This window comes from Miscanthus floridulus, chromosome 8, assembly GCF_019320115.1.
Source record: "Miscanthus floridulus cultivar M001 chromosome 8, ASM1932011v1, whole genome shotgun sequence".
NCBI classification, from domain to species: Eukaryota; Viridiplantae; Streptophyta; class Magnoliopsida; order Poales; family Poaceae; genus Miscanthus; species Miscanthus floridulus.
This window is the reverse complement of record NC_089587.1, coordinates 205,983,114-205,996,114: the sequence shown is the minus strand read 5'-3', so window position 1 is coordinate 205,996,114 and position 13,001 is coordinate 205,983,114.

Here is a 13,001-nt window from a genome sequence, read left to right as displayed (position 1 = left end):
CACAAGGGTCTTTACAAATTCTCGTGGCTGAAAGTAATCGGTGTTTTAGTACAATTATATTCAGAAAGAATTGATATTGTACAAATGAATCGGATAACACAGAAACAATCGCAATTCGTAACTAATTTCAGCTGTACTACGAATCCTGACGTCGCCCATGCTTGCGGACGAGGACGCCGGCGGCGCGTCGAGCTCCAGCTCGATGGCGTCGTGCCCGGCGCCGGCCTCCACCACCAGCGCGCAGTTCTGACCCAGCGCCGCTAGTGCCGGCGTCCACCATGTGCCGAGGAGGTCGTGCACGTGGTTATCGCCGACGACCAACGGCTGGAGCTCGTGGCCTGAGATGGCGAGCGCATGAACAAGATCATGTCCGGCCTCGATTGTGCACGTGAGCTCTAAGCTGCTCCTCCCCTGGTGTCCGGGATAGGCGCTCTTGACGACCTCGCTGGCGCTCGACAAACAGAGATGTAATTTTCGGTGCGTGTTGACGGCACTACTGGGCGTGGTGCGAAATTTTTATCCTAAATCAAAATTTTGCGTGGGCAGATCGCCCCGTCTGGTGAGCAGAGACCGAATTTTATAACGATATAATAGACTAATGTGTCTTAACCGTCGGATCACCCAATATTAACCGTACCGCGACCGTGGTCTCGCTGCCGGCTCGCCCCTCCTCTCTGCTCTCTCGCGCATCGCCGCGCCCATCCCAGCTGCTCGCTCGTGGCTCGTCCATGCCCCTGCGTTGCGGCCCAGTTGTCGGTTGTCGTCGCTCGCCCACAGATGAGAAAATGGGAATTTGACTATCCTCATGTCTGGGATTCGCTGCTTTGCCATTTGAAAGTACAATCAAGCCTTAATTGTGGATTTTGGTGATAATAACCACGCAATTAGAGAACTAATGAGATTTATCGAGATGACAAGCAGGGAATTTATATTCAAGGATGCTACACGAAGCGGAGGAGCCTCCAATTACAAATATAGATGGCTTTAAACTCAAAAGAGGTTTAAGATTCTTTTATATCTTGAATTTGAGTATAGAAAAAGCTGTACTATAAAGGGAGACACAATGCTTAAGCTAATATGTGCTACCAAGTGCTCAAACAACCACAAGCATCCTCAGATTCATAGCCAAGACAGTCCCCACTTCACTATTATCCTTGTTGTCTTGCATCGCGGCACAAGGAAGTTAGCGCATACGCTGACAGCGCTAACTTCCTCGGATGGCTCGAGACGTATTAAACGGTCTCGTCCGACCCCTTGGGTGTGGGATCCATCTCGCCCGACCCCAAGATCGCGGGATCCGTCTCGCCCGACCCCTTGGTACGGGCTCAGTCTCACCCGATCCCAAGGTCGTGGGATCTGTCTCGCCCGACCCCAAGGTCAGCCACGGGCTCCGTCTTGTCCGACCTCGAGGCCGCGTGCTTCGTCTCGCCCGACCCCTTGAGTACGGTGACCGTTGAGGGCTAAGGGTATATATACCTTTCCCTTTCCTCCCCAACGGCTATCTGCAATTTAAGTTGAAAGCATCTAGGCCCCTAGTTGGGTTTCGGTGATTAATGACAATACGAGATTACTATGACTAACGTGTGTTTTGCAGAGACAATTAAGTTAGGTCATGGTAATGGTAATTGATTGGGCAATCATGGTTGTCATGCCCTTACGATGGAAATCGTTTCGGTTTTCAAAGGATGGACGACAAGGTTAAGGATGAACTAGTTCTAAGTGTTATTTGGTATTGAAGAGACACTTAGAGTAGTTTAGAACTTTGTTTTTCCTTTGGTCGTACTATTAAGGGGGGTATGGACTAGTAGCTTGACCTAGGTGAGTCTAGTGGGTTAGGTGTGGTGCACACTTATCAAATCTAGCACTAGGTAGCTCCGGAGTAGCCCTAAGATCAATTGGAGCAAACTTCATTCACATATGATTTTGAGTTGGAAGTGAATGGTGGGTCAAATGACTGACTGGACGCTGGTCTGGTTGTGATCGGACGCTGAAGGAAGAGTCCGGTCAGTTCATTTGATCAACTGGAGCCGTCTGGTTGCGACCGAACGCTGAGTGAAAAGTGACCGGACGCTGAGTGCCAGAGTCCGATCAACTCCAGAGAGGTTCCAGAGAGGGAGATTCCTGATCGGACGCGTCCGATCAGTGCTGACCGGATGCTGGTCAGGATCCGGTTACTGACCGGTCGCTGAACAACAAAGTGATCGGACTCTGGGTGGTAGCGTCCGGTCAACATCAATAAGGTTCCAGAGAGCAGTTTTCATGACCAGACGCGTCCGGTCAGTGCTGACGGGACGCAGGTCAGAGTCCGGTCACAACTTAATGGCTCTATGGCGGGAATAACTGACCGGAGCGTTCGGTCTCCTCGTAGAGTGCTAACTTAACGGCTCTATGGCGGGCATAACTGACCGGAGCGTCTGGTCACCTTGACTGGAGCGTCCGGCCACCTCGTAGAGTGTTGACTCAATCTCCTAACGGTTCATTTTGAATGTGGGGTATAAATACTTCCTCTATTCATCCAAGAGAGGTCTCTTTTCCATTTGTTCTGCTGAGAAACACCCTTGATAGTGCTAAGGAGAGCAAGAGCCTAGTGAGGTGATTAAGATTTGAGAATTCAAGATTAAGACCTCATTAGTGCAAGGAGAGTAGCAAGTGTGCATCCACCCTTTTTATTAGGCTTGTTGTGGTCAAGTGAGAATTCGTGCTTGTTACTCTTGGTGATCACCATCACCTAGATGGCTTGGTGGTGACTAGGAGTTTGGTGATCATCCGGCGGAGCTTGTGGATGACCCAACTCAAGTTGTGAGCGGTTGTGGATGATTCACCACGATGGAGTGTCGAAGAATCAGCTCGTAGAGAGCACTTGATCCTTGCGCGGATCAAGGAGGAGCTACACCCTTGCGCGGGTGCTCCAACGAGGACTAGTGGGGAGTGGTGACTCTCCGATACCTCGACAAAACATCACCGTGTTCCTTCTTCTCTCTTTACTTTAAGGATTTAAATTTGAGCAATTCAATTCTTGTCTTTACATTCTTAGAATTATCATGCTAGAGAAGGATTGGAATTTAGGGTGCAAAACTTTTATACGGTGGAATAATAGGAACACATTCTAGGCACAAGGGGTGAAGTGGGCTTAGTGTAGGGTTTAATTATTGCAAAGAATTTTAGAATTAACTCAATTCACCTTCTTTTGGGCATCTTGATCCTTTCATAAGTGACCGTTGGGGGTTGGGGGTATATATACCTTTCCCCTCACTTCCCAACGGTCACCTGCCTCTTTTTTCTCACTTGAGCATGTCCAAAGCAGAGCAGGAGCTCTCTCTCTCTCCCTCTATTGTTGACCTTAAGCCCTTAAGCAAATCCATTGATTTCTCCATCAATCCTTGAGGAAAAAGGGTCCCAAACTCGATTAGAGAGCAGCTCCATTGATTTCCCAACTCTAAAGAGCACTTGGTTCACGTTTTGGCCGGCAGTTGTGTTTGTTACTCTTGGAGCTTGGCTCCTAGCTGTCGGGTACCATAAAAAGGGGTCCCCTAAGCGAAAACCAAAAAAATCGCTTAGACCCTATCAAAATCGAAGCCAAGAGACAACTATTGGCTAGACCCCGGCCTCGTCCGAGGCCACCTACTCTCCGCCTCGCTAGAGGCCTTGCACGAGAGGCCTCGGATAGCCTACCGATTCTTCGTCTCGCTCGAGGCTGGCTCGTAAGGCCTCAGATGGGAAACCGATTCTCCGTCTCGCCCAAGGCCCCGCTCGGAAGGCCTCGGACGAGTTACCGATTCTCCGCCTCACTCAAGGCCGGCTCGACAAACAACCCCGTCGCCTCCGCCTCGGCCGATCTCCCTAACAGAACGCCACGCCCAATCAATGCGACCAACCACTCCCACAACATCAGCTGGATGATGGCTCGACACAGCAGAGTGACCGATGAGACACCAGTCACATCGACGCCATGCCATCCGAGACAGGACAGAGCATGGGTTACCAGACACTGTGCTTGGCACTGTGCCCACGACCGGTGCCCGCACTGCACTGTACTACCTAACCCCTGCTCCAGGAACAATGCCACCCCTATTCACACGACGTCTCCTAGCTAACACATGTATTCCCCCTGTTCCCCCTTCAACTATAAAAGGAAGCATTAGTGGAGCCAAGATGAGCACCTCGGGGGGGGGGGGGGCTAATCAATAGAGATTTAGAACAAATGTTGAAGATTAACGGTGAAATCACGTTTTTTCTACAGTAAATATAAAGGAAAATCACTCTCACAGGGGGGCTGCTGCCCCCCTAGCCCCCCCCTCGTGGATCCGCCACTGAAAGGAAGGGACCGGGGCTATTTCTAGAGAGGCCAACTCTCACGATCACACACACCCAGGCACATACGAGCTCACAAGATAAACGAACACACGCGGTAACGCACACACTTCCCCGCTGCTTGAGACCCGCATCTCAAGCAACCCACACCGCTCCACGTAGAGACCTAGAACTATCTCCCTCTCTCACCCTACTGGTAACCCCCCTACTACGAGCATTTCGGTGCAAGGAATACAAGATCGATCTCACAGACTGGACGTAGGGCATCTATCACCCGAACCAGTATAAACCTTGTGTCTCTTTGCATCATCATCTGGGATTAGGGGCACGTAGTACATTTTCACTAGTTGGTTGAGGACCTATCGGTCCAAAACACCGATAGTTGGCGCGCCAGGTAGGGGCATCTGCGTGTCAGCTTCATCATCCCAACAAGTCCCAGATGGCAGACCCCGTACGACCACTGCGTCTCGGCACGGTGATCTGGTTCAGGAGCCTAGAGTTCATGTCTCTAGGATGTGAGTACGATATGGTACTCCTCACGCCCCGAGCCCTACCAACCGACGACGACGTCACGCACCCGCAGCCCAGGCGTAGACGACGCCCGGGCGGCCGCTCTCATCGCGCTCGCCAGGCACGACGCGATCGAGGCCACCCCGACACCATGCGAGCTCATGGTGATGCACCACGTTCTGCCGGCATCCCATGCCCAGCTGTTGGCACAGGTCCCTGGTTGGGGACCTGTCTGGCCTGAGCCTAGATATGGGAAAAATGCCGGTGGCGTGTGGCGATGCCCCGTCATTCAGCTCTGCCCTACCGCCTCCTGAGGGGTCGACTTTGGCGGAGCAAAGCCTGGTGTTGGCACCATCCCCGTACCCCTTTGGGTTGAGAAATGCCGCCGCCACCTATGCTTCCGCCTACGCTTCTGCTCACGCAGAACCCTCAGGACGCCACCAAAGCTTTGCCCTCGACTTCGACACCATGACTTCGACCAACATCCACGCTGACTCCTCGGAGGAGGATGAGGCGTGGGCTAGGGCGGACTTCTTCGGACTTCGCGACCCTGAAGCCATGCGCCGCTTCCTGGCCGCGAGCGACTACTGCTTTGGCTACTCCGACTCTGACGACGAAGGCACTTACGACCCTACTCGCGAGTGCTTCCACGTCGGACTTGGGATGCCGAGAACGAGCGATAAGGACGAGGGGGCAGGCAATCGTTCCTCGCTTCGCCGGGGAGCGGGCGAGGCCACACCTCCACGCGTTGTCTTGCCGGCAGCGCAGAACGAGAACCCGGCTCTCAGACAACTTCGACGCCCGGACCTGGAGCAGCTCCGTGAGCTTCAGGCCAAGGTCGAATAGGACCGACTCCTTCTACAATAGCTTCGAGATACTCTCGAGCAGGAGCAGCGAGGTCGTGGTGATGGCGGAGGAGCTCGGCGGAGGGCCCACGATGTTCACCACCGCATCAACGACGACGAAGGGGTGAGCAACCCCCAATCTTCAATCGCGCTAGCCAGAACATCGTGGCTGCGGTGATGCTAGTCCGAACAATGCCCGAGCCCTCTACCACCGAGGGGCGACGGGTCCGCGGCGAGCTCTAGGATCTCCTCGAGACCGCCACGGTGCAGCAGGCCAAAAGTTCCACCTCTCGGCGGCGCGATGGTGCCTTGGAACTTCCCACGGCACCGCCTCGGCAGGATAGGGAGGCCTCGGTTCATCCCGAGCCCGCTCGGGCACCGACACTCAACAGGGTCCCCTTGCTGCACGACCACCTCGGCAACCGACACGAGGCGCAAGACGACCATGAGGTGGTCGGCAGGCGACAGCGCCATGACAGCGAGGGGCCCGCCCGAGGCTACCATGTGCACCGAGGTGGCCGCTACGACAGCGGGGAGGACCGCAGTCCTTCTCCTGATGTTTTGTGATGACCACCACATCCGTGTGGCCTGGTTGGCCGTAGGACATCCTAGAACAAACGGCCAAGTAGAGTGTGCCAACGGCATGATCCTACAAGGCCTCAAGCCAAGAGTATACAATCGGTTGAAGAAATTTGGCAAGAAATGGCTTGCCGAGCTCCCGTCAGTAATCTGGAGCCTGAGGAACACCCCGAGCCGAGCCATGGGGTTTACACCATTCTTCCTGGTCTACGGAGCCGAGGCCATCCTCCCCACTAACTTGGAGTACGGTTCCCCAAGGCTATAGGCCTACAATGAGCAAAGTAACTGCACCGCCCGCGACGACGCCCTCGACCAACTGGAGGAAGCCCGAGACGTTGCGCTGCTACATTCGGCCAAGTTCCAGCAAGCCCAACGACGGTATCAAGCCCGACGCATTCAAAGCCGAGACCTAAAAGTGGGCAACCTGGTGCTGAGACTAAGGCAGAGCAACAAGGGCTGCCACAAGCTGATCCCGCTGTGGGAAGGACCGTACATCGTCGCCCAAGTACTGAAGCCCGGAACCTACAAGCTAGCCAATGAGAAGGGTGAAATTCTCACCAACGCTTGGAACATAGAACAGCTACGTCGCTTTTACCCTTAAATTTCCAAGCATTGTATACATTGTTTCTCGAAGTACAATTAAGAAGCATTCTTTAGTTGTCCTAATTTTTCGAGAAACCCCCCGGGCCCATCAAGGGCCTCAGCGATACGATAACTTCATTAGGGAGACTCGGCTCCACCTCTACAGAGGTGCCCACTGCGGGGCTCAAATGAAACACGACTCTGCCTCTGCAGAACCGAGCCTCCCTCGGGGGCTAGAAGGGGGGACTCCCCCCTAGGTCCCACGCATCATTTTTAGTTGTTTTTTGAAAAAAATTCTACGCCAAACTCTCTAGCGTGCTCTAACAAATCGATTGTAAAAAACCTAAGGACCGAAAGACTGTCTTAAGGCCAAAAAGCTGGTTGAGTCACGAGACGGCCTACGCCTCTAGGCTACGGCACTCCCTCACCACTTTTGCCCTAGGAACAACTTAGGCTCCGAGGAAGTTTTTTGCGAATGATATGTTCAGAAACAAGACAGAGGGTAGAGGCTCGGAAATGCAATAAAGAAAAACGATTAAAGAAGCGTAGATGCATGATTACTTTAAAAAGGCCTCGACGGCCACCAGCGTTATGGTAGGGTAACATAATCCCTAATCTAATTACACGGCCTCTTGGGCCTAGGTCAAGGCTCAGGGTCTACAACATCGGTGGACGGCGTAGGAGGGACCACCTCCTCTTCGAACAGCTTAGCCAGCGCCGCGTCGGGGCCCTCCGTCGCCTCCATTAGCTTTGCTACCTCCTCGTCGGCCTCCCCATCATCATCGGGCAGGACGTAGCCATCGCTGATGGCCTTGAGGTCAACGTCGATGTAGTGCGAGGCGATGACGGCTAGGGCGCGCTTAACGCCCATGTGCAGCGCCCCTCGGAGTCGCTCGCGCATTTGGCCGCTCAACGCAATCAGGCGGCTCTCGAGGGAGCTGCCTGACTAGACCCCCTCGACCTCTAGGGCCTCACAGGCAGTATGGGTGGCACTCTTCAGCGCGTCGTGCTCCCCGATCTCGGTCTCGAGCACCGCCTGCACGGTGACAAAGGCCTTGGCTGCCCGGGTGACCTCCTTCCCCAACTCTGTGCCAAAAGAAATAGAATGGGGTTGAGCGCAAAGGAAAACAAGCCAAATAGGGGCGGAAGCCTATGGGACTCACCCTCGGCCTTCTCCTCCCAGCATCGGGCCTCGACCCAAGAGGCCTCGGTTTCCTTCTTCCAACGCTGGGCCTCGACCCGAGAAGCCTCGGCCTTCTCCTTCAGGCGCTGGACCTCGACCCAGGAGGCCTCGGCCGCCCTGGAAGCCTCTTCCTCCAGCTCTGCATCACACCAAGGAGTTAGGGGCCGAACACAAGAAAGACAAATAAAACAAGGGGAATAAGACACACCCTCGGCATTTCCCCTCCAGACCACAGCCTCAGTCCGAGAAGCCTTAGCCGCCTTGAGGGCCTCATCCAAGGCACCTTTCGTCAGCTAGTGCGTACCCTGCTCCGTCCCTAGCTGTCCAGCAAGGGCCTTGACAGAGGCCGTGGCTTCCCCAGCCCGGGACCTGAAGGCGTCCCGATCACCGGCCACGTGGGTCAGCTCCTCCTCCAACTCCTTGACCCACGCCGCCAAGGGGATGACCTGCTCCTGAGCCACCACCGCCGTAGCCTTCATATCGGTACCGCGTAGGCGGAGGTCCTCCACCTCCGCGCTCCACGCCGACAGAAGCTCGTTGGCACAAGCGAGCAGGTCCTTCTGCCGCTGGAGCTGGTCCTAGACGTCCCTCTCCTGCCAAAGAAAGACTGACTTCCTAAGGGACTGGGTCTCGAGCTCCTGGGTAAGCAGAACAGGGGTCATGCACTGTGAAAAAACTCAGAAAAAGACGACACCACACGAGAAAGGGAGACACGTACCTGGGCGACCCCGGGCAGGTCGTCGGCCATGACGGACAGCGCTGTCTGCAGCGACCGCTCCACTAGCTGGCGGTATTGCTCGAAGGTGTCCCAGCGCCCCCCTCGGCCACGTCCTCAAGGGCGAATAGAGGCTCCCCCTTAGGGTCGTCCCGGCTCCGGCACAAGACACGTGGGTGGTCCCACCCACGGGGCTCAGGTTGCACCCGAACAGGGGCTGAGCTTCCCTCGCCGGAGGCCAGAGCAGGCTGCTCCATGGTGTTGACTGCCTCGGCATCTGCCCTCTCCCTCCCCTGGGAAGTATCACCAGAGGAAATCGAATGGACCTCCACTTCCCGGGCGCTCTCCTACAACAGCGGTAGGCCTTGGACCAGGGGCGGCACCGAGGCCTCCGCTGTCTTTATCTCCACTTCTCGGGCTGCCGGCTTCGCCGCGGTCACGTCGGCCTGGGCCGCCCCGGCCTCGGTGGTCCTGGGGGCTCCAGCCTCCGCCATCGTGGCCTCGGTGGTCTTGCGGGCTCTGGCCCCCGCCAACGCGGCCTCGGCGGTCTTGGGCACCCCAGCCTCCGTCGCCTCGGCCTCGGAGGTCCGGCGGGCCTCGACCTTGGTGGCCTAAGCGACCAAGGACGCCTCGGCAGCCTCAGCGACCAAGGACGCCTCAGCCTCATCTGACCCATGGGCCTTGGCCTCGCGGGACAGAGGCGCTCCCTCCCCTGACTGTGTCGGGGCCACCTCGACATCCTCTCCTTGGGCGACCGGCTCCTTCGGGTCGGCCCTCGCCGACGCCACGCCACGTTGCATGGCGGCTTGCGCCTCCACCACCCAGTGGGCGGTGGAGCTGGGGTTCACCTTGAGTGCCTTAAGTGGCGCCAAGGTGGGCACATCCGCAGGACGCTTCCGGCTAAAGACAAGATACTTACGGGAGACTTACGGAAGCCAAGGCGACTGAAGAATGAACGGAAAATGCTGCAACTCTGCCGAAAATATGCTTACCTTGAGCAGGGCTGCAACTGCTTCGGCACGGCGACCCTCCTCTGCGAAGGCAGTGGCGGCGGCGGAGGCACGGCCTCTGTATCCGCTGGTGCCGGCCGGTCCTCGATGGACCCTGGCACCCCCTCGGTCCTCAGAGGGGGCAGTTGCGTCGCCCCCGCCGCCACCTGCTCCACCTCTGCCATCGAGCCCACCGGGCTGACAGCGCGCTTTCCCATTGCCTGCGACTCGGGCGTGTCGGCCTCAGCCCCGGGGCGGGCGATCGCTGGCCCCGAGGCATCTCTTCCTCCTCCTAGGAGCATCGGGCTGCTCGCCGACGCCCCGGGCGCCGTCTCCCCGACGTTAGGAAGATGGTCCAGGGGACCCTGCCCCACCTCGCTCTCGTCATCTCCATCCGAGGCATCCGTCGATACTCGATAGTGACGGCGATGGAGACGACTCCACAGGGAGACCGTCCTGCCTCTGCTGCCGACGGCGCTTATCCAGTCCCTCGCACGTAAGGATCTTCCTCGTGTGCTTTGCCTCCTTGGCGTCTTTCCGCTTCTTCTGCGCCTCGGCGTACGCCCGGTTCGCCACCCGCACGTCCCTCATCCCCTGCTAGAACGGCAAACATGGGTAAGGGAACAAGTAACGGTGAGGAACGAGGAGGCCTCGGGGGCTGCAGCAGCGCGTGACTTACCAGGGAAAGGAACCCCCACGATGGACGCATCACGATGGGGGTCAGGCCACCGCTCCTCAGCTTCGCCTCCACCGTTTCCCTTACCCAACGAAGAATCTCCTCGTCGGAGAGGGCGGAGGCGGACATCCGGATGCCCTCGATCGGCTCATCTAGCCTCATCTTAAACAGGCGCCGCCGCCGAGCCATCAGCGACAGCACCCTTCGGCGGTGGAAGGCGGCCACGACCACAGCCACCATAAGGCAGCGGTTCCACAGCCTCTCCAGCCCCTCTAGGAGCGGCTGCAGCTTGGGCTAATCCTCCCTTGGGATGCCATACTTCCACTTCTCCGGATAGCTCTCCACGATCCACTCGATGTAGGGGGGAAGTCCACCATCGTCATTACAGAGGTAGAACCAGCTAGTGTACCAACGACGATTGGTTGACGCTAGCTAGGCCGGGATGTAAAGGTGCTGACGGTCCTAGCGCACTTGGAGAGTGCAGCCGCCGGCCCTCATTGCCTTCCTCATGCCCGACGTGCCCGTCGGCTTGGTGATATGCCCTGCCCGGAAAAGGTGGAGCCACAGCTCCTAGTGGGGAGCAATCCCCAGGTACCCCTCGCAGACGGCGACGAAGATGGCCGCCTGCGCGATGGAGTTGGGGTTGAAGTTGTGGAGCTCCACGCCGTAGTAGTGCAGGAGCGCCCACATGAATCGGTCCACCAGCAAGCCAAGGCCACGCTCGTGAAAGGACACGAAGCTCACAACGTAGCCGTCGCGTGGCCTCAGCTCCGGCTCGCCCGACGGAGCGATCCACTCTGGCCTATTGGGGTCGGTAACCGAACGGAGAAGGCCATCATCGATGAGCGACTGTAGCGTCTCCACGGTGACGTTGGACTGATCCCAAGGGTCCGCCTCAATGACAACAGCGCCGGCCATGGGTGCGACGGAGAATATGACTACGATGGTGAGCCTCTCTCGCTCTCTCTACCTCGCCTCTCTCTCTCCTTCTCCCCGGCGCTCTCTGTTCTAGCAACGGCTCAAGGGCGGCAGGGGCAAACGCAGACAAGGTAAGGGGGGGAGGGGCGACGCTCGTTGTGTATTTATGCAGGAGGGAGCGAAACGGGTGGGCGATGAAATTGGGAAAGTTTCCCCCAGATCCGGCACAGTTAATCCAGATCCGATTTTACCGCCCACGTACCCACCTTTTCCTCATTAATCGTGAGGACAGTTATGTCCCATCCGTTGACACAGTGCCGCGTTCAACCACTACAGCGGCAGGTGCCGTTCCGCCTCCCCAAGAAAACCGCCTCAAAAGGCGCGCCTGCCGTTGTCGAGCCGATGGGCGGGAGAATATTCCCCACCCGATTCCTTTCAGACGAAGGAACTGGGCACCGAGCCCGTTACGGTCCAGGGGTTCAAAGGCTGGGTCCCCAAGGGTTTTGACAGCCACCCCAGGGCAACAGAGTCAGGGACGACTATGGGCGAGCCCATACGGGGCTGAGACCCAAGCAAGCGAAATGCTTGAGACGCCCTAAGTCGTGTCCGAGACCGACAGGGAAGTCTCCGAATGGGATCCCACCGTAGGGAGGCACCGAGCCACCGGGGCCCATCGAACGGCCACGACACCCACTAGAGGAACCCTCTGGTACTCTTGGAGTGCATCTCTGGACCGCTAGCTGACCCCTAGCGAACAGGGCACGGGCCTCCACTCGGACTTACCCAATAACAGCTCACTGGAAGTGCCACCACTCGCGCCCAACGAGGGTAGCCTAGCATATTCCACCCCTCCTTTCGAACGAAAAGGATGCGCGAGAGTCGTACAAAAAGCCAGGGGAACCCCTGATGGCCCTCTCGCTCCATGCAGAGGCTAGGGGGCTCTCCTGCAACCTTGCCGAGACCCAGCGACCCAGGCTCGCACCCGAGGGGGCTTAGCAAATAACCCCTCCCTCCGAACGAAAAGGATGCGCGAGAGTCGTACGAAAAGCCAAGGGAACTCCTGATGGTCCTCTCGCTCCGTGCAGAGGCTAGGGGGCTCTTCCTGCAAATATGCCGAGACCCCGCGACCCAGGCTCGCACCCGAGGGGGGCTCGGCAAACAAACCCTCATGCGCGAGGGGCGCACAAAAAGCTAGGGGAACTCCTGACCGCCCTCTCGCTCCGAGCAGAGACTCGGGGGCTCTTCCCGCAACTTTGTCGAGACCCAGCGACCCAGGCTCGCACTCGAGGGGGCTCGGCAAACAACCCCTCCGTTTGAACAAAAAGGATGCACGAGGGTCGTACAAAAAGCCAGGGGAACCCCTGACCGCCCTCTCGCTCCGTGCGAAGGCTCAGGGGCTCTTCCTGCACCCAGGACGGAGACAAGCGACCCAAGCTCGCACTCGAAGACTCGGAAAAACGCGATAAAGGGCGTCGAGCCCGTTACGGTCCAGGGGTTTGAAGGCTAGGCCCCTGAGGGTTTCGACAGCCGCCCCAGGGCAACAGAGTTAGGGACAACTATGGGCGAGCCCGCGCATGGCCGAGACCCGAGCAGATGACTGCTTGGGATGCTCTAAGTCGTGTTCGAGACCGGCAGGGAAGTCTCCGAATGGGATCCCACCGTAGGGAGGCACCGAGCCACCGGGCCCCAGCGA